The 21,649-nt window shown below is 35.4% G+C and overlaps 1 pseudogene; it reads right to left on the bottom strand.

The window, feature by feature from the left end:
• Window positions 1-18,521: 18,521 nt before the first annotated feature.
• On the bottom strand, window positions 18,522-20,892 carry LOC141394264 (uncharacterized; annotated as a pseudogene).
• Window positions 20,893-21,649: the final 757 nt, after the last annotated feature.

Below are 21,649 nucleotides of genomic sequence, written 5' to 3' on the forward strand. Positions count from 1 at the left end.
GCTTGCGCATTCCGCCTCCTCAACATTGTCTAAAATCAATAGGCTTATTTCTCTCCTAGACCCCATTAACCCTTAAATCTTCCTGACAAATGGATCAAAATTGCGACCTGAGGCGTGAAACCATAATTAAGGTGGACGGACACACATATGCTTCAGTATGTCGTCAGAGATATGTATATCCTCAACCAGTGACATAATAAATGAAGTAGGCCCAATATGGGTGGTTTTTCCAAATACATTACTGTGTTAAAAAACACTGCGGGAACTATCCGAAATTAAGTTTAAAATTATTCGCGAACAAGTCTCAACCTGTGTCTAAGCTCAAATGTTTGAACTTTTGTGAGGGGGTACCGGAAGAAGTGGACCGATATAGTCTATCTTCGAATTTGCACGATCACGATGTGCAAATTTTCGGCCATATCCGATACTCAATTTGTATGTTGTCGTGCCGATTAGTCATTTCAGTTGGAGTCGGCAGAGTTATTTAGAGCTTTGAGACATTATCTCAGCAAGTACGGACTTTACTTCGAACAAAATTGTACGGTCGTAAAGTGAGCCGCCGGCACACGAAATTCATGACGATCCGAGAAGTGTTCCTAACTGCAATTGTGGCAATACTTTGAAATTTAGTGTCTACTCTATTGATATGATCTATGTCTGGAGAAATTATTACGGTGTGCAATACTTCAGCCAAACCGGGTGCTTTAATTTAGCAAAATAAAATTTTGTGGGTGGTGTATCTGAAGGAGGGGATCAATACGGCCCATCTTCGAATTTGATCTACGTTTGGACGAAGTATTACAAGAACCAATATTTGGCGAAATAGTTTGAACCATACAAGAGTTATCGTGCGCTCCAAGCAGCCAGACAGACACACATGACCAAATCGACTCCAAATTGTCCGAAATGGATCTCGACCGAACATAATTGGGGACTAAAATCATTATTTCGATGAGGCACTTTTTAATCGCGTATTTACCCTCATCAGTCTAAAGTTTGAAAGAAAAAGAAAAGAAAGAAGAATAAAAAATAATTTAAAAAAATTAAGTTTCAGTGTTTTATTTAGAAATGCACTTAAAACTAGAAAATAATTTGTCACTTAGTCTCAACATATATATTTTTTCTTATGATGGAATCTCTTAAATAAAACTCTGGCCGTTTAATTATAATAATAATTAATTATTATTTAAATGCAAGCGTTTTATTTAAGAGACTCCATCATGAGAAAGAATATATTTATTGAGGCTAAGTGACAAATTATTTTCTAGTTTTAAGTGCATTTCTAAATAAAACACTGAAACTTAATTTTTTTAAATTATTTTTTATTTTTAACTTTTTAGTAAATACATTTTTTTGACCACTGAGAATAAAATTATAGACAATTTAGGTCGAAAATTAAGATAAAAACTTTAAAATGCCTGAAATCGTGTAGTACCGTTATATAAAGGCTATTCCAAAACCTGGACTTATGTATGTCCATAACTTTTGGTGGGGAAGTTTCCGTACCATTGTGAACTCCAAATAACACGTTTCTGTACCATTGCGGACTCCAAATGCCAAGTTACAGCCAATTCGGCCTAAAAATGAAGATAAAATCCTCATAATACTTGAAATCGGGTGGTACAGCTATAAGGGGGTTATACCAAAACCTGGACTTATGTTCACAATTTTTGGTGGGGAAATGTCAGCTAATTCGGGCAAAAATGAAGATAAAATCCTCAAAATACCTGAAATCGGGTAGTACCGCTATATGGGGACTGTAGGAAAAAATGGGCCCATATTCATATATTCTCATGCAAATCTGAAAAGTGTGCAAATTTTCAGTTCGATGGGCAACTGCGTTCAAAATGAGTTACTAGATTTGAACTAAATCGGGTGGTACGGCTATATGTTGGATTTGGTTTCATATTCAAGTATTGTCATTCAAATCTGAAAAGTGTGCAAAGTTTTAGTTCGATTGGTCAACTGCAACTGTGTCAAAAATCCGTTACCAGATTTGAAATGCAAGTTAAAAAAAACACCGTTAAAACACTGTAAAATTGACCAATCTTTATTTTAATTTCATACTCATGTATTGTCGTCCAAATCTGAAAAGTGTGCAAAGTTTTAGTGCGATTGGTCAACTTCGACTGTATCAAAATTGAGATACCAGATTTGAAATGCAATTTAAATAAACCGCCGTTAAAACACTATAAAAATGGACCAATATTGGTTTTGATTCCATATTCATGTATTGTCATCTAAATCTAAAAAGTGTGCAAAGTTTCAGTTCGATTGGTCAACTGCAACTGTGTTAAAAATGAGTTACGAGATTTGAACTAAACGGACACCAAAGCAAGTTTAATAAAACACTGTAAAAAGAAAGTCGTTAACTGAGATTTTGGATAAATGTTTTTTAATTTTTAATGGTTTAATATCTTTAGACCAAACCCCGAGAAAACTTTATAACAGACTTTTGTCATTGACAAGTTTAAATAAAATTTGGTGGATTTTAAGTGTTCAAGTTTTTTGCCCTTTATGCAACCCAGACTAAATTAAAATTTTAAACAGTTTGGAGGTATGATCTTGACAAAACGATCATTTTGACATCAAGGCCTCACATCTTTGGGGCCCATAATCCCGAAAGTGCAAGAGTTGGGGAAAGACGCCGATACACGTGTCTTTTCTTTTTGGTCTTCTATTACGTTGTAGAGTCAGAATATTGCTAAATTACCATGACCCAAAAAATTACATAAAGTGTAATGTTTTAAATGTCTAAATTACATCATTTGTCATTTGCCCTTCCCCACTTTTAAGGACTTGAACATTATATCTAATATTTTCATATGTATGTTTATCAATATTGATATCAAACATCAAAGAACATAAGGATATATTACAGATAAAAAGCAACATAATTAAGGCATAAACTAATAGTAACTTGTAAAGTTTTCTAATCAGTGACATGTCATTACAAATGTGAAGTGAGTACAAAAATATATGAATGTACATACATATGTATATTTGTATGTTCGCATATATTTTAATATTGCACATTTCTAAACAAGCTTTGTTTTTGTTTATAATGAACTGAAATCATGTAATTTGATATATTTTTACAATTAGCAATTCAATTAATTTATTGTGTTCAACAAATGGAAACATATTGAATTACCAACACTCAGTCAGCATTCAATGAAAAGGGTTCAGAAGTGGTTGAGAGGGGACGGCAGTATGTGCGTGGTTTTAAAGTGGCATTAAGTGTCAAATTAGTGGCCAAAATGTCAAATTGCTGTCAACCTGTAAATAATAAAACTTTTACAATTGTTCAATTCAAAATCTATGTAAAATCTATAAACACAATATTGAATTATAAATTGCTAGTTTATACAAATAAAATGCGTTACATAAAACTGAGTTTGTAAAATGTTATTGTTCTTGGCTGTTTATGTACAAACAGTGAGCCGTAATAAAAGTGGGCTATAAGAGAATTGATGTTAGAACATCATTATAAAAAAGAAGTTAATTAAAAATTGTTCATTTGTCACTAGCTTCATACAACTAACGCTGTTACGCAGCTATGTTTAATACTTACATACTTAGGTGAATACAAAAAAAAATTATAGAAGCCGAACTCAGCATAAAACATTAACGCAACTATGTGGAGTGGTTATAATACTCTTGGTTTTGCCTCAAAACTTTGTAACTTATGGACATTTTGGCCTTTCAATCCGTCTGTCTGTCCATCTAAACCTCAGAGTTATCGCCGATGATACCTAGCTACCCCAATTACTATTATACCCTTAACCACAGTATGGAGGGAATATTAACTTTGGTTTTCCGTTTGTAGCGCCTTGAGCAAATCATATGCGACTCTATAAATTATATAAATATATTGTTGAGTAGGGTAAAATTCCGAATCATGTCCGTGTCCTTCTGTAATCACTCTAGCGTGCGCTAATTAAATAATTGAGCTAGAAAGCTTGCACCCGAGTGTATTTTTTCCGCATGTATTTTCGAGCATGGGCTATATTGGCCAACGTTTTGATGAAGCCCCCATATAAGGATACCTATCAAGTATAAGTATTTTGAGAGGCTTTCTCTATATTTTTATACCCTATACCACAATGTGGAAAAGGGTATTATAAGTTTGTTTTGGTAAAAATTCATGTAACACCGCGAAATATTCGTCGGAGACCCCCAATGTGGTATACCAATCTTCATATCTCGACGAGATAAAGCGATTTTGAGATGTGTGTCCGTCCGTCAGTCCGTCCGTCCGTCCGTCCGTCTGTCCATTATAAATTGTAAACACGCTCCAGGCCGCAATTATGGACCGATCGTCACGAAATTTTGCACCGGGTAAGAGTATAGGTCGAAAAAGATGCCTACAATTTTGAATGATGATCTGATATTATTTAGCGGGTGAAATGGAGCATTACTTTTGTATGAAAAATATAAGAATGTTATTTTTGGTCGATATTTTAATTCCTTGAGGACATACATATATATTTCGCAAAGTAGCCTACATATGGGAAAAAACTACTGACCTTTCCTCTGATGTAAATTGCAATAAAGTGCTAGATAACGGGCCTACTGCCTAATATATAATGGGTTCTGTGTAGAGAACCACATTTTTATCCCATGCTACATATTGTCTCTCCAAAAGTTTATGTAACACCACGAAATATTCGTCCTAGACCCCTTATTTAGTATGCCAAAATTCATATCCCGACGAGATAAAGCGATTTAGCGATGTGTGTCCGTCTATTAAAAATTGTAAACAAGCTTAAGGCCGCAATTATGGACCGATTGTAATGAATTTTTTAAGGAGGTTGGGTTCGGGCCAGAATAGAAATGATTCGTTTTTGCTGATGATCGTGAAATGTTCAGGGAATGAAATGGACCCAAAACAAAATTTTAACCAATTTTGTAGCGGCTCTGTACGTCAAAATAATAACCCGCAAAATTCTAAACAAAGTTTAAGTTTATGATGAAGAAGAAGCGTACAAACCAACGTGAAGATCAGATAATACTTAGCGGGTTAAATGGACTGAAACTTCTGTGTGAAATTGGTAAAATTTCAATAACGTAGCGGTTAAACAACGGAAGTAGTAGTACTACATAAGTGAGTTTCATTACATTTTAGTTGGTGTGAACTAAATTTTCCTTTCCTGCTACAAAAATGTCTTTGTCATGCTAGATAACTTTTTGGTTTTGGTCATAAGTATTATACATTACATATCTGATATTGGATAATTAAATTTTCACAGTCATTGAAAAGAAGTTCCGTGGAGAGCGATTGTCCAGGGATAGTGGTATAGGGTATCCCATGGTCGGCTCCGTCCGACTATAGACTTTTCTTACTTGTTTTTATTAAACTCTCCACTATTTGACACTTGAAGTTCCCAGTGGTCAGAAAACTTCTTCAAGAAAAAGTGTAAACAACCTTCCAATTGTAGGTACAGTGGTGGCAAATACATTTGCAATAACGTTTTATTAAAACTATTTTTTATACCCTCCACCATAATATGGAGGGTATATTAAGTTTGTCATTCCGTTTGTAACTTATCGAAATAATCATTTGCGACCGTATAAAGTCCGTCCGTCTGTTGTAATCACGCTATCTTCCGAATGAGTGTGTTTCTGGTCTGAACTTAGATCAAGTTCGAAGATGGGCTATATCGGTCTACGGTTTGGTATAGCCCCAATAACGGTTCCGCCCGATTTCAGATATTTTGACATTTTTAGCCACATTTTCAGACTGAATTAGCTATAGTTTGACATTTAGGGTTCCACAGTGAGCACGAAACTTCTCCACCATAAATAATGGGCATAGGTCCACGTTTTCTTGTAGACACCATACAGCGGTACTGTCCAATTTCCGGTATTTTGTAGTTTTTAGCTACATGTTCCGGCCAAATTGGCTATAATTTGGAGCTTAAGGTTTCTAGTGGTCAAGTGACTTCTCCAGCTAAAATTGTGTGCATAGGTACTTTCGTAACAGAAGGAAAACTAATAATTCCATATTAGCTCAGAGTACTTTATGGTGGAGGGTATAAAAAGCCAAGTATCAATATTTTGAGGGGCTTTCACCTAAAAATCTGCAATATTGTGTAAAACATCAATTTTATATTACACTATGCAACACTGAAAATGCAAACAACTTCTAGTATGCATTTTATGAAAGTACATATGTAGACTATAAAAACCCTAGTAGGATTTTGTCCTGTCAGATCCAGTTCGGATTTTATGGTCTCATCTAAACCGGGCTAAATCTACACTTTTTTGCCTTTATCACGCCTTTATCTCAGAAACGAATAGGAATTTGGCCTTGCTGTATTAAGCAATATTGTAGCCCTAAACTAGTAGAACTTATCTTTTGAAAAAACCACATAAGAAAAACTCCATCTAGGGCATCAAAATCTATAAAAAATATAAAATTTTACATAATTGCTAAAATTCTGGTCAGTAACGGCTAAACTATTGGGAGTTGAACCAAGTAACGTTTTGCAAAAATCTTCCAAATAAAGTTCTCAACAATTCTTTAGAACATTCTGAAACTCTAAAATGCTTACTTGATGTTGTTTCAGCTGTATTTTGCATCATACCTTTTACAACACGTATTTCAAATACAGTTCACACCAACAGTTTTTTCTCGCATTTCGGATTTCACTACATTATTGACATTTTTATTAAATCGTCGTTGAAAAATGTACTGAAAACAACGGCATAGAGGCATTTTACAACAATTACATGTTCTGAAGAGTTGTGTATTACATTCCAGGGAATATTTTTCCATTTTCTTGCCCTTTGGGTCTGTACTTTCAAAAAATCCTGAGTACGAATTGTTTGCACAAGATCACCTTAAAAATGTTGCACAGTGTTATTCAAATTATTTGTTTATGTTTTGAGAAGTTTACAAGTAAATTCTGAACTCTGAATATTATTTAGTCGTTAATTCTGAAGTTTCTGGCCCTTGCGCCTATGTCCATGCTTCTCCGGTATGATCCAACACTCCGGCGCGCCGGTGAAGTACGTATGACTAATATCAGTTTTAACATTTTATTCACTTATAAACTTCCAAAATAAAACCAAATAATGTTAATCATATAATAACAACCCTTTTCGACCGTATACGCACAATTGTGCGGGTAAGTTTAAATCAGTATAATTTCATCAATATTTAAAATTATGTCATGAAAGCGGCAAAAAAACATTGTGCATGCCCTTTTTTCATTACTCTTTGCAAAGAAGTGAACTTTGCAAGTTGTGAACTTTTTGAAGTTGCAAAAATGAGTCGAAGGGTAAGTTTGGATATTATGAAAATTATTTAAATTGAAAAATCTTGTATCAAATAATTATCGTGAGTAAAAATAAATAGTAAATATTGTGTGTAAAGTGCAACTTCTGATTATTTTGTGATTTTGTATGTATTCACGTCAAATCGTGCGTGTTCGGATATATTATAAAAATATTTTTATTTTTGTGTTTTGTTCTTGTTCTCTGGTAGATTAACTGAAAACGGAATTCTAGCTCAGCTTTTAGATTCAGTATTGGAAGATTTTAGCAGTGATAATGAGTGGCGCAGATGGAACTTGGGAGTTACCCATTGCTGCAAACGATTTACCGACCAGGAAAGCGACAATGAAGAAGAGTCGAATGTTCTACCAGATACAATAACAAATGTAAGTCAAACTGACAATAGTCGTGATATTTGGAGAAAAAGACAATTTGAGACGCAGTTGGGAAATTTGTGCGGCTGAGGGAGACAATCAAACGTATGTATTTTGGAAAATAAATCTATTATTTGAGCGTGTGAGACCTACTTGTCGGGATATTCCAAGAAAATGTAATGCTATGAAGAACGTAATAAAAATGTACACGAATGTGAAGCACACGAAGAGGGATGATATGGAGGAATTCTGTCATAGTGAATAAAATATTGTCGTGTTTAGTGGAAGGATTCAATGTGCGTAGTTCTTGCATATTGAGCTTAGGACTGTAAACAACACTTGAACCGTTGAAAGAAGAAACTCTGGGGAAAAAAGAAAATGTATGTTCACGGAATTGTCAGGGAATACAATAATTGTAAGGGTGACATCGATATTTGCTATCCATACCTGGAACCATACAGGTAATTTTTTAAATTCAAAAGTGGACTTTAAAAGTATTATCCATTTCATTGTCCTTGCTTGCTGCAATGAATGTATACAATACTGTGACAGTTGCAAAATTAACTCCAAACTTCGGAAAGAAAACCCATGACTTTATTATGTTTTTGAATAGCGTTAACAACTAATATCTATAGATAAAAGCAATATTGAGTATAAATCTGAAGGTTATGATGAAGAACCTCAGAATGTTGCCCAAAATATCGTTAATCCGAACAGTCATGTGAAGACAAAAGATTTGACTATCCATCAAACTCTGACCCTATAAGAAAAATGAACCCATATTGGTTTTGGTTTCATATTCATGTATTGTCATTCAAATCTGAAAAGTGTACAAAGTTTCAGTTCGATTGGTCAACTGCAACTGTGTTAAAAATGAGTTACTAGATTTGAACTTAACGGACACCAAAGCAAGTTAATAAAACACCGTAAGAACTGATATTTTACAAAACATTGAAGATTTGTACATGGGATTGGGTTCAATTGCATATGTTTTGACCATTCAATTTATGACCAATATCCCTGGTTTTCACCAAAAATACCAGCAGAGAGGTTTATGACTGTTGGTTAATATAAAACAAATAGCAAAAAGCTTTAATCTATCTCAATATTCCACTTTTTGGAATCTTATTGTTATCGCCTACATTAACACAGATTGTTTCGATTTTGTTGGTCCAATGCTTCGAGTATTCTATAAGACATACCCTTGAAAAACTCGGTGTATATTTATGAAAGTGTCTTTGTTTTCATAGTGCGGCTGCAATTAATTGCGTTTAGTCAGCCTTAAGTCATATAATCTGGTCACGGCGAATTATTTTGGGTGGCGAATAACTTTAACAACTCCCAAAAAGAAATTTTGATCCGTGAGAAGCTTATGTACACCCATACTTCTCTCCATAATGGCCCGACTTTTTACAAACTCTTATTCGGTTATTATATCTTAATAGGTTTTAACGTAAGATTATATAGAACCTTAATTTTAAAGCGATTCGAAAAAAAAACCCGCGCAAAAATGATTTTAAAACGCTTGGTAAATTTTTTGATAGCACTGTAAGTAAAATTTCTTTTCATAGTACCTTTCACAAAAATATAATTTCACATTGGCTTGTGCGGGACTTTTTTTAATACTTAAATGACGTTAGTCATAAATAGGCAAAAGTTCATTTATTCTTTCAACAGAAAGTCAATAACAGATAATTTTCTTCGTGGATCTTTTTTTCACATAGAGAATCCGAAATACCAACCCAACAATGACTTCTATGATCTGACCCTTATTAAACAAATAAAGAAAAAAACATAAATAAACATGATTAAATTTTGTGCTCTATTGGAGAGTAAATTGGTACTCTTACCACTACAATCACAAATATCATTTTGTGAATTTATGACATATACTGACAATCTTTGTAGCCTCAAAGAAGACAAAATGCCAAATTTCAGCCATTTCGGTGAGAAAATGTGGCTTAAAACCTTTAAAATACAGAAAATCGTGAGAAATGGACCTGTATTGACAATTTTCTGGGGAAAAGTTTTGTAGTCACAAAGAAGACAAAATGCCAAATTTCAGCCATTTTAATGAGATACTGTGACTAAAACCTTCAAAATACCGAAAATATGGAGGTACCGTTCTATGTGGACTATATCAATACGTGGACCTACATATATTGACAAATATCTTGGGGGGAAGTGTTGTAGCCCCAAAGAAGACGGAGACCAAATGTGGCTAATGCCTTAAAAATACCGATCATCATCACTGAAATTATATTTAAATCACATTACTTCTTTATAGCAAAATTCCAAAAAGGGTATACAAGAAATTCACATTCAATAAAATACAGTCATGTCAATCTGCGTTTCAAGTGAGAAGCCATTTGAATTGACAATGTTTCTTATAGTTCATCCCTTTTACATGAAACACAAAATTACCCATTCTATTTAAAGTACATTAAATTAATTAAATAAATAAATGTTGAGTTAAGTGAGATAAATCCCAAATACAAAAAGGCAAACTGTTCATATTAAATTGGAATCATGTGGCATTAAGCGAAAATACTTTAACAACAATTTACTGTCCAACCAGTTAGAGTTGGATTAAAAAATCAGAGATCACACATACAGACTGAGTTGGGAATGGTGTTGTGACGTGTTGACATCACACAGAGAATTACATTCGGATAAAAATGTTTTAATCCTTTCAAATGCTTTAGAAGATTAAGTATTTCAAAATGCGACAACTAACAGAAGTTGTTCGCACGTATAAACGGATGGAATTAGTTTTATAAGTGTTGAGTGGAAATAGTCTTTTACTTTAGCAGTTATTAATGCTTTACTTTAACATTTTATAAATAAAAACAAGTAAGAAAAGTCTATAGTCGGACGGAGCCGACCATGGGATACCCTATACCACTATCCCTGGACAATCGCTCTCCACGGAACTTCTTTTCAATGATTGTGAAAATTTAATTATCAAATATCAGAGATGTAATGTATAATACTTATGACCACAACCAAAAAGTTATCTAGCATGACAAAGACATTTTTGTAGCAGGAAAGGAAAATTTAGTTCACACAAAACTGAAATGTAATGAAACCCACTTATGTAGTACTACTACTTCCGTTGTTTAACCGCTACGTTATTGAAATTTTTACCGATTTCACACAAAAGTTTCAGTCCATTTAACCCGCTAAGTATTATCTGATCTTCACGTTGGTTTGTACGCTTCTTCTTCATCATAAACTCAAACTTTGTTTACAATTTTGCGGGTTATTATTTTGACCTACAGAGCCGGTACACAATTTGTTAAAATTTGTTTTGGTCCATTTCCTCCCCTGAACATTTCACGATCATCACCAAAAACTAATCATTTCTATACTGGCCCGAACCCAACTCCCTTAAAAAATTCGTTACAATCGGTCCATAATTGCGCCCTTAAGCTTGTTTACAAATTTTAATGGACGGACACACATCGCTAAATCGCTTTATCTCGTCGAGATATGAATTTCGGCATACCAAATAAGGGGTCTAGGACGAATATTTCGTGGTGTTACATAAACTTTTGGAGAGACAATAAGTAGCATGGGATAAAAATGTGGTTCTCTACACAGAACCCATTATATATTAGGCAGTAGGCCCTAGCAAACACTTTATTGCAATTTACATCAGAGGAAAGGTCAGTAGTTTTTTTTTTCATATGTAGGCTACTTTGTGAAATATATATGTCCTCAAGGAATTAATATATTGACCAAAAATAAAATTTTATTTTTTTTTTCATACAAAAGTAATGGTCCATTTTACCCGCTAAAGAATATCAGATCATCATTCAAAATTTTAGGCATCTTTTTCGACCTATACTCTTACCCGGTGCAAAATTTCGTGCCTATTGATGTATAATTGCGACTTCTAGCGAGTTTATTATTACACTACAAACAAATAACGGAATATATTAGGCTGTAACTCTGTTATCTGATCATGCACACCAACATAATTGGCATCAATTGAAAGGTCAAGCGTTCCACTTTCAAGTATATCTCACTTGTCCGGAATGTTACTTCCAGGAATTAAGATATAAGTTGTATATTAAAAATTTTCACAATTTGCACACAAAAGTTTTCGTTCATTAAACCCTCTAAATATTATCCGATCGCCATTTCAAATTGCAAGCTTCTCCTTTGTGATATACTCTTACCTTATTTAAAATAACTCGTTGATCGGACTATTATTGAGACCTACAGAGCCGCTAGAAAATTGGATAAATAAGCATTGTGGCGTGTTTTTTATTGGGATAGCGTTTGCAATTTTGTTTTTTCAAAATTGTCTGGCTTAATCCCATTGTTGTTGTTTTAATATTTTAAAACAACTATTTTATTAGTGGAAAAGATTTGGCATTGTTCGCCAAGGGGTAAGGCAGGGAATACTATAGTTTCGATCCACGCCACTGGATCTCATCAGTTCCCTTGTTTCTTGTTTGTGGATATTCTCCACCGAAGTTATTTTTCAATAACTTCTTCAACAAGAAACTTTTTATACCCAAACATCAATCGTCAGCTCGAAGTATAAAGTCCCAATTTACATTGGGCGAGTTTACTTGCGGCAATTGTCATTTTGTAGGAGAGAGAGGTGAGGCATATGGTAACCCTTTGCCTCTCAGCACCCTCTCTCACCTACAAACTGACAATTGCCGCAAGTAAACTCGCCCAATGTAAATTGGGACAAAGGTAAGCAAAGAAAAAAGTTCAATGAGAAGTTTTTCCTTGGCAACCTCATACAACTCCGACGAAAGTGTCTGCGAAAACAATTCAAACCTCTTCCACTTGTATGTGTCGTCGAATTTCGACAAATGCACACACCAAAATTTGGTTGGTCTGCTTTACAGCAAAAACAACACACGTCGTGCCAGTGTCTTCAATTTGAAGCATTGTGGCGTGTTTTTTATTGGGATAGCGTTTGCAATTTTGTTTTTTCAAAATTGTCTGGCTTAATCCCATTGTTGTTGTTGTAATATTTTAAAACAACTATTTTATTAGTGGAAAAGATTTGGCATTGTTCGCCAAGGGGTACGGCAGGGAATACTATAGTTTCGATCCACGCCACTGGATCTCATCAGTTCCCTTGTTTCTTGTTTGTGGATATTCTCCACCGAAGTTATTTTTCAATAACTTCTTCAACAAGAAACTTTTTATACCCAAACATCAATCGTCAGCTCGAAGTATAAAGGTAAGCAAAGAAAAAAGTTCAATGAGAAGTTTTTCCTTGGCAACCTCATACAACTCCGACGAAAGTGTCTGCGAAAACAATTCAAACCTCTTCCACTTGTATGTGTCGTCGAATTTCGACAAATGCACACACCAAAATTTGGTTGGTCTGCTTTACAGCAAAAACAACACACGTCGTGCCAGTGTCTTCAATTTGAAGCATTGTGGCGTGTTTTTTATTGGGATAGCGTTTGCAATTTTGTTTTTTCAAAATTGTCTGGCTTAATCCCACGTGTGTTGTTTTTGCTGTAAAGCAGACCAACCAAATTTTGGTGTGTGCATTTGTCGAAATTCGACGACACATACAAGTGGAAGAGGTTTGAATTGTTTTCGCAGACACTTTCGTCGGAGTTGTATGAGGTTGCCAAGGAAAAACTTCTCATTGAACTTTTTTCTTTGCTTACCTTTATACTTCGAGCTGACGATTGATGTTTGGGTATAAAAAGTTTCTTGTTGAAGAAGTTATTGAAAAATAACTTCGGTGGAGAATATCCACAAACAAGAAACAAGGGAACTGATGAGATCCAGTGGCGTGGATCGAAACTATAGTATTCCCTGCCTTACCCCTTGGCGAACAATGCCAAATCTTTTCCACTAATAAAATAGTTGTTTTAAAATATTAAAACAACAACAATGGGATTAAGCCAGACAATTTTGAAAAAACAAAATTGCAAACGCTATCCCAATAAAAAACACGCCACAATGCTTCAAATTGAAGACACTGGCACGACGTGTGTTGTTTTTGCTGTAAAGCAGACCAACCAAATTTTGGTGTGTGCATTTGTCGAAATTCGACGACACATACAAGTGCAAGAGGTTTGAATTGTTTTCGCAGACACTTTCGTCGGAGTTGTATGAGGTTGCCAAGGAAAAACTTCTCATTGAACTTTTTTCTTTGCTTACCTTTATACTTCGAGCTGACGATTGACGTTTGGGTATAAAAAGTTTCTTGTTGAAGAAGTTATTGAAAAATAACTTCGGTGGAGAATATCCACAAACAAGAAACAAGGGAACTGATGAGATCCAGTGGCGTGGATCGAAACTATAGTATTCCCTGCCTTACCCCTTGGCGAACAATGCCAAATCTTTTCCACTAATAAAATAGTTGTTTTAAAATATTAAAACAACAACAATGGGATTAAGCCAGACAATTTTGAAAAAAACAAAATTGCAAACGCTATCCCAATAAAAAACACGCCACAATGCTTCAAATTGAAGACACTGGCACGACGTGTGTTGTTTTTGCTGTAAAGCAGACCAACCAAATTTTGGTGTGTGCATTTGTCGAAATTCGACGACACATACAAGTGGAAGAGGTTTGAATTGTTTTCGCAGACACTTTCGTCGGAGTTGTATGAGGTTGCCAAGGAAAAACTTCTCATTGAACTTTTTTCTTTGCTTACCTTTATACTTCGAGCTGACGATTGATGTTTGGGTATAAAAAGTTTCTTGTTGAAGAAGTTATTGAAAAATAACTTCGGTGGAGAATATCCACAAACAAGAAACAAGGGAACTGATGAGATCCAGTGGCGTGGATCGAAACTATAGTATTCCCTGCCTTACCCCTTGGCGAACAATGCCAAATCTTTTCCACTAATAAAATAGTTGTTTTAAAATATTAAAACAACAACAATGGGATTAAGCCAGACAATTTTGAAAAAACGATAAATATTATGTTTTTGGTCCATTTCACCCCCTAAATATTTCACGATCATCACCAATAAGAATAGGGATCTATTCTGATCTGAACCCGACCTCCATACAAAATTTCGTGGCGATCGGTCCATAATTGCGGCCTGGAGCGTGTTTACAATTTATAATGGACAGACGGACGGACACACATCTCAAAATCGCTTTATCTCGTCGAGATATGAAGATTGGTATACCACATTGGGGGTCTCGGACGAATATTTCGCGGTGTTACATGAATTCTTCCCAAAACAAACTTATAATACCCTTTTCCACATTGTGGTATAGGGTATAATTACAACATTTTATAAAGTAAAAATTACAACTTCGTGGGTATATAGACCTAAAATAGTATAGTTTTATCTGACACAACGTATTTCAATGTTACGACGGATACTATACAAGTTTTCTGGCCTAGGAAGAAGTACATGTTGCCAGGCTCCATTTAACATGTTCATTGGAAAGTTAGCCTAAAAGAAGTCAGTACGGTTTGACGTACGACCATGTGTTGCGTTGTTACAATGACTTGAAAAAATCACTTTGCCGAAATTGGAATTTAGTCGGGAAAGTTTTCGTTCGCACATTTTCCACAAATTTCACATCTGTTTTTTTTTCGGCTAAGCTGGCCATGTGGCGACTATATGACTTGAGGAACGTAGGACCGTGAATTCTGAGTGGTACACCACATATCATTATGGACTTAAAATGGTATAATATGTATCACAACTCACTGCAGATATTATATGGGATATGCGTGCCTACGAAAGCACGTTATTATCGTGTTCAACTTGACTTAATATTATTTATATTATCCAATATGCAATGTGCGCTGAAATTTAAACAAAGCATCTTTATAACAAATAACTAACAAATGTTATCCTAAAATTTTTTAATTTTCATTTCTCACAAAAGTGTCAAATTCCAAACAATAACACTTATAATTCTACGGAATATAATTTAACTTTTTTTAAAAATTTTTTATTTTTCAAAATAGCAGTAAATTTCTCACGTTTAATTTGTAATCATAACCCTTCCCCAACATTATGGTGAGTTATACGTATGCTGTAAATTATATACCTTCAATTACAAGGAGTTTAACCACTTATTTCACTCTCTTATTCAGAAGTATTTGATGCGGCGCTTTGTTAACAAATGAAGTGTATAACACTTAGAATTTCCATGGTGATTTTAGTACGCGTTACCTCTTTCTTTGGTTTACAAGGCGAATGAGTGATTTTTATTTTATTTTAATTTGGGTTACGGAAGGGAGAGAAAAGAAATAACTATAAAATGTTCACTTTATTACAGTCGTAAATAAAGTCTACTATAAAAAGTTTAGAACTTTTATTTGGATTTTTAAACGAGGGTTTCGCAATTATTGTCACTAAAATGTCGTTGCTGTGGCTAAATAATAAATAAGTTCTTTCAAAAATATGACTGTTTATCCCTGCAAATAAATAGTAGCGTTTTACTTTCAATTTTGGTCAGTCGGTGTCAATTTAATAGTTTATTTAGTATATTTATATGACAAATAAACACACTGAGCTTTTTGTGGACCTTTTGGGCTATGATCGCCGGAAGTTTGGACTAATACTGTACATTTTCAAATTTAATGTAAGCATGGAAGTCTGATTACGGAGTGCAAAGTTTGATCAAATCAGTTACTACCTTCGGGGGATTGGTGGTAATGGTGGAGGGTATAAAAAGTTTGATCCTGCCGAACGTAACGCTTTTTATATCATCCACCATAATATGGGGGTTAATTAAATTTGTAATCCTGTATATGAAGAAGTTTCTATTACCCCCCGCCGAGATTTCTGTAATTCGGAAGAATGTTAATATCGGTGAGCTCTTTCGATGGGTTTGAATCAAACACATGCACTTATGACTACATTTTGGATACACACATTTTGATGTGTAATTGAAATAGCTTAAAATAAATTGTTTATTGTGTTATTAAGAATTGTAGATGCAAAAAATAGTATAAACGAAAACGTTGCTGAAATGTTTAATTTTATGAAATGGATTCAAATTGGGCATTGCCAAAATGTGGAACACAATATCATGACACTGCGTGTACTGCTTCAAAAAAGGCTATGCAATTGCTGCCTCACACAGAAGTAGTGGGTAGTATGTACAGGAGTCCTACGGTGCGTATAATGATTCACACAGTTTGTTTTTGATACGTATACGCCCTGTTCCTAAGCATTAGGAACTGTAAATATATTTTCTATTGCATACTATACGGATCTGTTACTGTGTGAGTACTAGGGTTATGAATTCCCAGCAAACACAATGTCCGACGTCCGACGCGTCTGTTCAAAGTTGGACATTTTTTCCGACGCGTCTGAACGTGTTCGGTCCGAACTCTGACCGTTTTTTCTGAAGAAGTTTTTATGCCTTTCTGAAGGATGTTTTTCGTATTTCCTCTGTGCTACTGTGGCGATATTCATTGTAAACAAGCAAAGATAATAGAATTGTATTTTGTATTGTATTATTTTTTGTGGACAAAAAATTGTGTAATTGTTGATTTACCGAAGTAGACGATGTACGAACGAAAAAAAGGGTGCGTTTTAATTTTGGTATCGAAGAACAATACTGGTTTCTTTTTGTTAAGCGTGTTCACGCATGCTATGTTTTAAAGATGGTTAGTGAACCGTGGCATAAATATTTGTTTGTTTTTATGAAGTGAGTTAAAGTGAAGATTTTTTTTTGGTCAAACATAAACACTATTCCCTGGAAAGTCATATGTTTTATACATATTCCCAAAGTTAAATTTGTTTATACGGAAAAAACATCCGATTTTCATCCGAATTTTGGTCAGAGAACACGTCAACCACGCCATATGACTTTCGGCAAGAGTTCAGACCGAACTCGCATTCGAAGTCGGATGTTTCTTTCGGTTTGGTGGGTTTTTTCACAGAAATTACTTCCTGCAGCGGGAATGAACTTTTGCCTAATAATGCCTTACGTAATGGTTATTCCATTTAAGTATTAAAAGAGGCCACACAGAAACCACTTTGAAAAAAATTGTTTTTTTTTTTTTGTAAATCATAATATTTTGAAAAAAAAAAATTATTTCCTGTTGCATGATGGCATGACCTTTTGTCTATTATTGACTATAATAACTTTTATTCCATTTGAATATTGAAAAAGGTGGCGCACAAACCACTTTTAATGTATGTATATGGTATATGAAATAAAGTTATATATAATACTAGCTGACCCGACAGACGTTGTTCTGTTCTGCTCTTAATTTTGTAGAAAGCTATTGCAAATGTGAAAAAACAACGTTTGTAGTGATAATTTGTTATATAGGTTTGGGGCATGGTACAATCACCAATAATTGTAAGATGGTTTGAGGTATATTTATTTAACATTTGATTTGAAAATAAGTGCAATAAATAGTATAGTGTTTTATTTACATTTTGATCTCTGGTCAGGTAACCAACAAAAAAAGAAAAATTTTTTCGGTTCTTTAGCTCGTTCATTGCATTTTTTGTTTTGTTATCTGGGGCGAAAACATATAATGCTGATGGTGTTCCCACGCGGGAACAGGCGACATACAATTGGCCATGCGAAAAACATGGATTTTCAAGGTTAATGCCGCAAACTCTCAATGACTGCCCTTGAGACTTGTTAATTGTCATTGCAAATGCAAGCCTTACCGGAAACTGCAAGCGTTTAAAATCGAATGGCATGTCCGTCGGAATCATTGGGATCCGAGGTATCAATACGTCTTCACCTTTGTACTTTCCTTTAAGTATTGTTGCTTCGATTACATTATTCATCAGTTTTTTAACCGCAAGCCTGGTGCCATTACAAAGACGTGGTTGGTTTATGTTTCGTAACATTATGATTACCGACCCGACTTTCAGTTGGAGGTTGTGAGGCGGTAATCCGGGTAACTCTAGCGAGTTTAAAAACTCAGTTGGATAGTTCGTCTTGGGAAGTAACAGAATCCACCGATTTGTACGTCATAGATTCAGAATCTATTTCAGATTGAATCTCAAAATTAAATTCGTCGACATCAATATTTTTCGTAGCCAATATAGCACGTTCGCTTAACCAATCATGATTTTTATAATTGTGTGCAATGTTTGGAAAAATCTTTCGGATGAGTTCGGATTTTGATTTAGTGAACTGGCAGAAGCCGACTGGAAATTGAATACAACCGGCCGAAATATCAACAGAGATATTGCCATCGCCAATGTCCAGCAAAATTTTTGAAAATACTTCTCCATTTTGATCGTTCAGCAGCTCGACACGTATGTTCACAGTCAATTTGAGTTTCTTGACGTGTTTCCATAAGACGGACGACTTCAAGGATGCATTAAGCTCATCGGCTGGAGTTGAGCGTGGAATCACTGGCAATGTTTGACGAAAATCACCTGCCAACAGAATCATTGCACCACCAAACAGGTTTTGATTGTTTCGTAAATCTTGCATCGTTTTGTGTAAAGCCTCTAGAGACTTTTTATGCGCCATTGTACACTCATCCCAAAAGATCAATTTGCTTTGTTGCAAAACTTTGGCCATCGCGCTGTTCTTGGAAATGTTGCATGTTGGATTTTCATTGATTTGCACATTCAATGGCAACTTGAGTGCTGAATGGGCAGTTCGACCGCCTTCCAACAACGTAGCTGCAATTCCTGATGAAGCTAGTGCAAGTGCGATATCATTCTCTGAGCGTATCGTTGCTAAAATCAACGCAAGCAAAAAAGTTTTTCCAGTTCCACCGGGAGCATCCAGAAAAAAAATCCCCCAGTTCCATTGTTCACAGCCTGCATAATGGTGTGATACGCACGTTTTTGTTCTCGATTCAACAGAGGAACGCTCGTTCGAACTAATTCCCTTAAGGCATCGCAATCATATTGCTTTTCGCGTCGCAACTCTTGATTGAATGCGTGGTGCATCGGGCGATTGGGAGCTGCCATGCCTAAGTCAGATAATGGCTTGTTGGACATCATCAAGCACATGTCCTCAAAGCCTCGTTGTACATTTCATCGCTCAGTTGTAAATTTGGATTTGATGTTGTTATACGAATCTGATGCAAAATATCATCACACATAGCATCTTTGTAATTGTTCCACAAATCAGTTGGTTTGGATGGGAAACATGTTGAGATAATTATGGAAAATAGTGTTCGTATTTGATGAGGATTTGACGAAAGCACTGCATCTTCGAGAGTGTATATCCAATGAGAGTCATTTTCCAGCAATCGCAAACGCTGACACGCTTCTCTATATGTGTCACACAGTTCACCATTTACAGTACGCAAATCTTGAAATGATGTTGGGCCACGTACGTTGACTAACAGCAAACGTAAATAGAAGCACTCATCGTTTCTTGGATGGACTGCATAAATTCGACCTAATGAGTCGGTGGAAAATAAATTGGGGTAACCTGCAACTGAATTTCCTTGCTTTCGTCGTTGAAATTTCTTTGCTGATTTATTCCAGGTATAATACATTGGAATTTCGGAATATAGAAGCCTTCGCGCAAATTCATCATTCTGACACAGTTCAAAAAAGCTGGTCAGTGTTATAGAAGGCGGTCGATCAACTCGTTGTAATACGTTATCCTCAGTAAAGTATACTCTTTGACCATTTTCCAAATGCACGGCTAAATGAACAACAGGTGGATGTCTTTCGTCAATGGCAAATGAATATATGCGCCAAAGTGCTTCGTTACTGCTAACATAACGGCTCATTTAAAATTGAGTGACTTCATCGTTGGAATTCTCCGCATTTATTCCAATCACTGCCATGTCACTGCCTTTGGTCACATATTTGCATATGTATTTGATGGATTTAACAGAATGGCAAGATTCGACGTTGATGTGTGCTTTGAATGTTTTGGAGAGTAGTGGCGAATACGGAACAATCCAACTGTTATCAATTTCAATGTCCTGCTGATTCACTTCTACCATTGTAGATCTTCCATTGTCCGAAGTTGAACGACAACGGTACAATGGGTAACCGTCATTTCCGGTTATTGCTACTAATGGTCGAGGAAAACGCTTCGAACATTTTCCGTCGACCATGCAGGGAGAATTGATATTTAACGATCCACAGGGGCCATGGATCATGTTCATAGTAACAACCTCATGTAAGTCTGGATCTTCTGATTCATCAGGAATTTCAGCTGATATTACATCATCGATTTCATTTGGTCTTATCTTCTCAATAAACCAAATCAGAATATGTGCATGTGGCAATCCGCGTTTTTGGCACTCCACTGAATACATCCAACAGCGCGTCTCACCGAACACGCGATGCTTCACAATGAAATCCATCAGTGATTTTAATTATTGTTTGAAGACCCTTGCAGTGATGTCATGGCGGTCGGAGGGTGATTGGCCAGGGAATAACTCTTGCCGAATCTCTATCCACTGGGGATTGCAAGTGAATGTTATGAATAAATCTGCTGTGCCGTATTGTCGAACGTACGACATGTCTTGTGCATATTCATGCATGTGTCGCGGACTTCCGATGTACGTTGCCGGAAGAATTGTCCTTCGGCCGATATTCTGGGCGTTTCCGTTCGCATTTATGGCATCTCGAAGATGAATATACTCTTCGGAACGGAGTTTTTTCTGGTTCAATCGGATGAATTTAAGTCGTTCTGTCTCAATTTTTACATACATATCGACAGCATATTCGTGGAAAAAACGACGACATTTCAATATGTGATTGTCTTCATTCTGACGAATCATCAGTCTATATGAATAATAGTTCATTGAACTTACTTTTTGTTGGTTTCAGCGCCTGTAAATTAAATGTAGTGCCAAAATGAATAAATTTTATATTAGAGAAATTATAGATTTGCTATTCACCTGTAAGCGGATTTATCATTTTGATCGAGAAATCATAACCGTCTTCACCTTGCCAAACGCATCATCATATGATCGGTGGGTTTTCTGCACACGCTGTAGCTGACTATTTCGTCGATGTAGAACAATATCACGGAATTCGAAATTTTCACCAACTATGACAATAGCAACATCGCCAATTGTTGGTGCATTGATTTACATTAACAAAACGAAATACTGT

This window comes from Musca autumnalis, unplaced genomic scaffold, assembly GCF_047663935.1.
Source record: "Musca autumnalis isolate F117 unplaced genomic scaffold, ASM4766393v1 scaffold_1, whole genome shotgun sequence".
NCBI lineage: Eukaryota > Metazoa > Arthropoda > Insecta > Diptera > Muscidae > Musca > Musca autumnalis.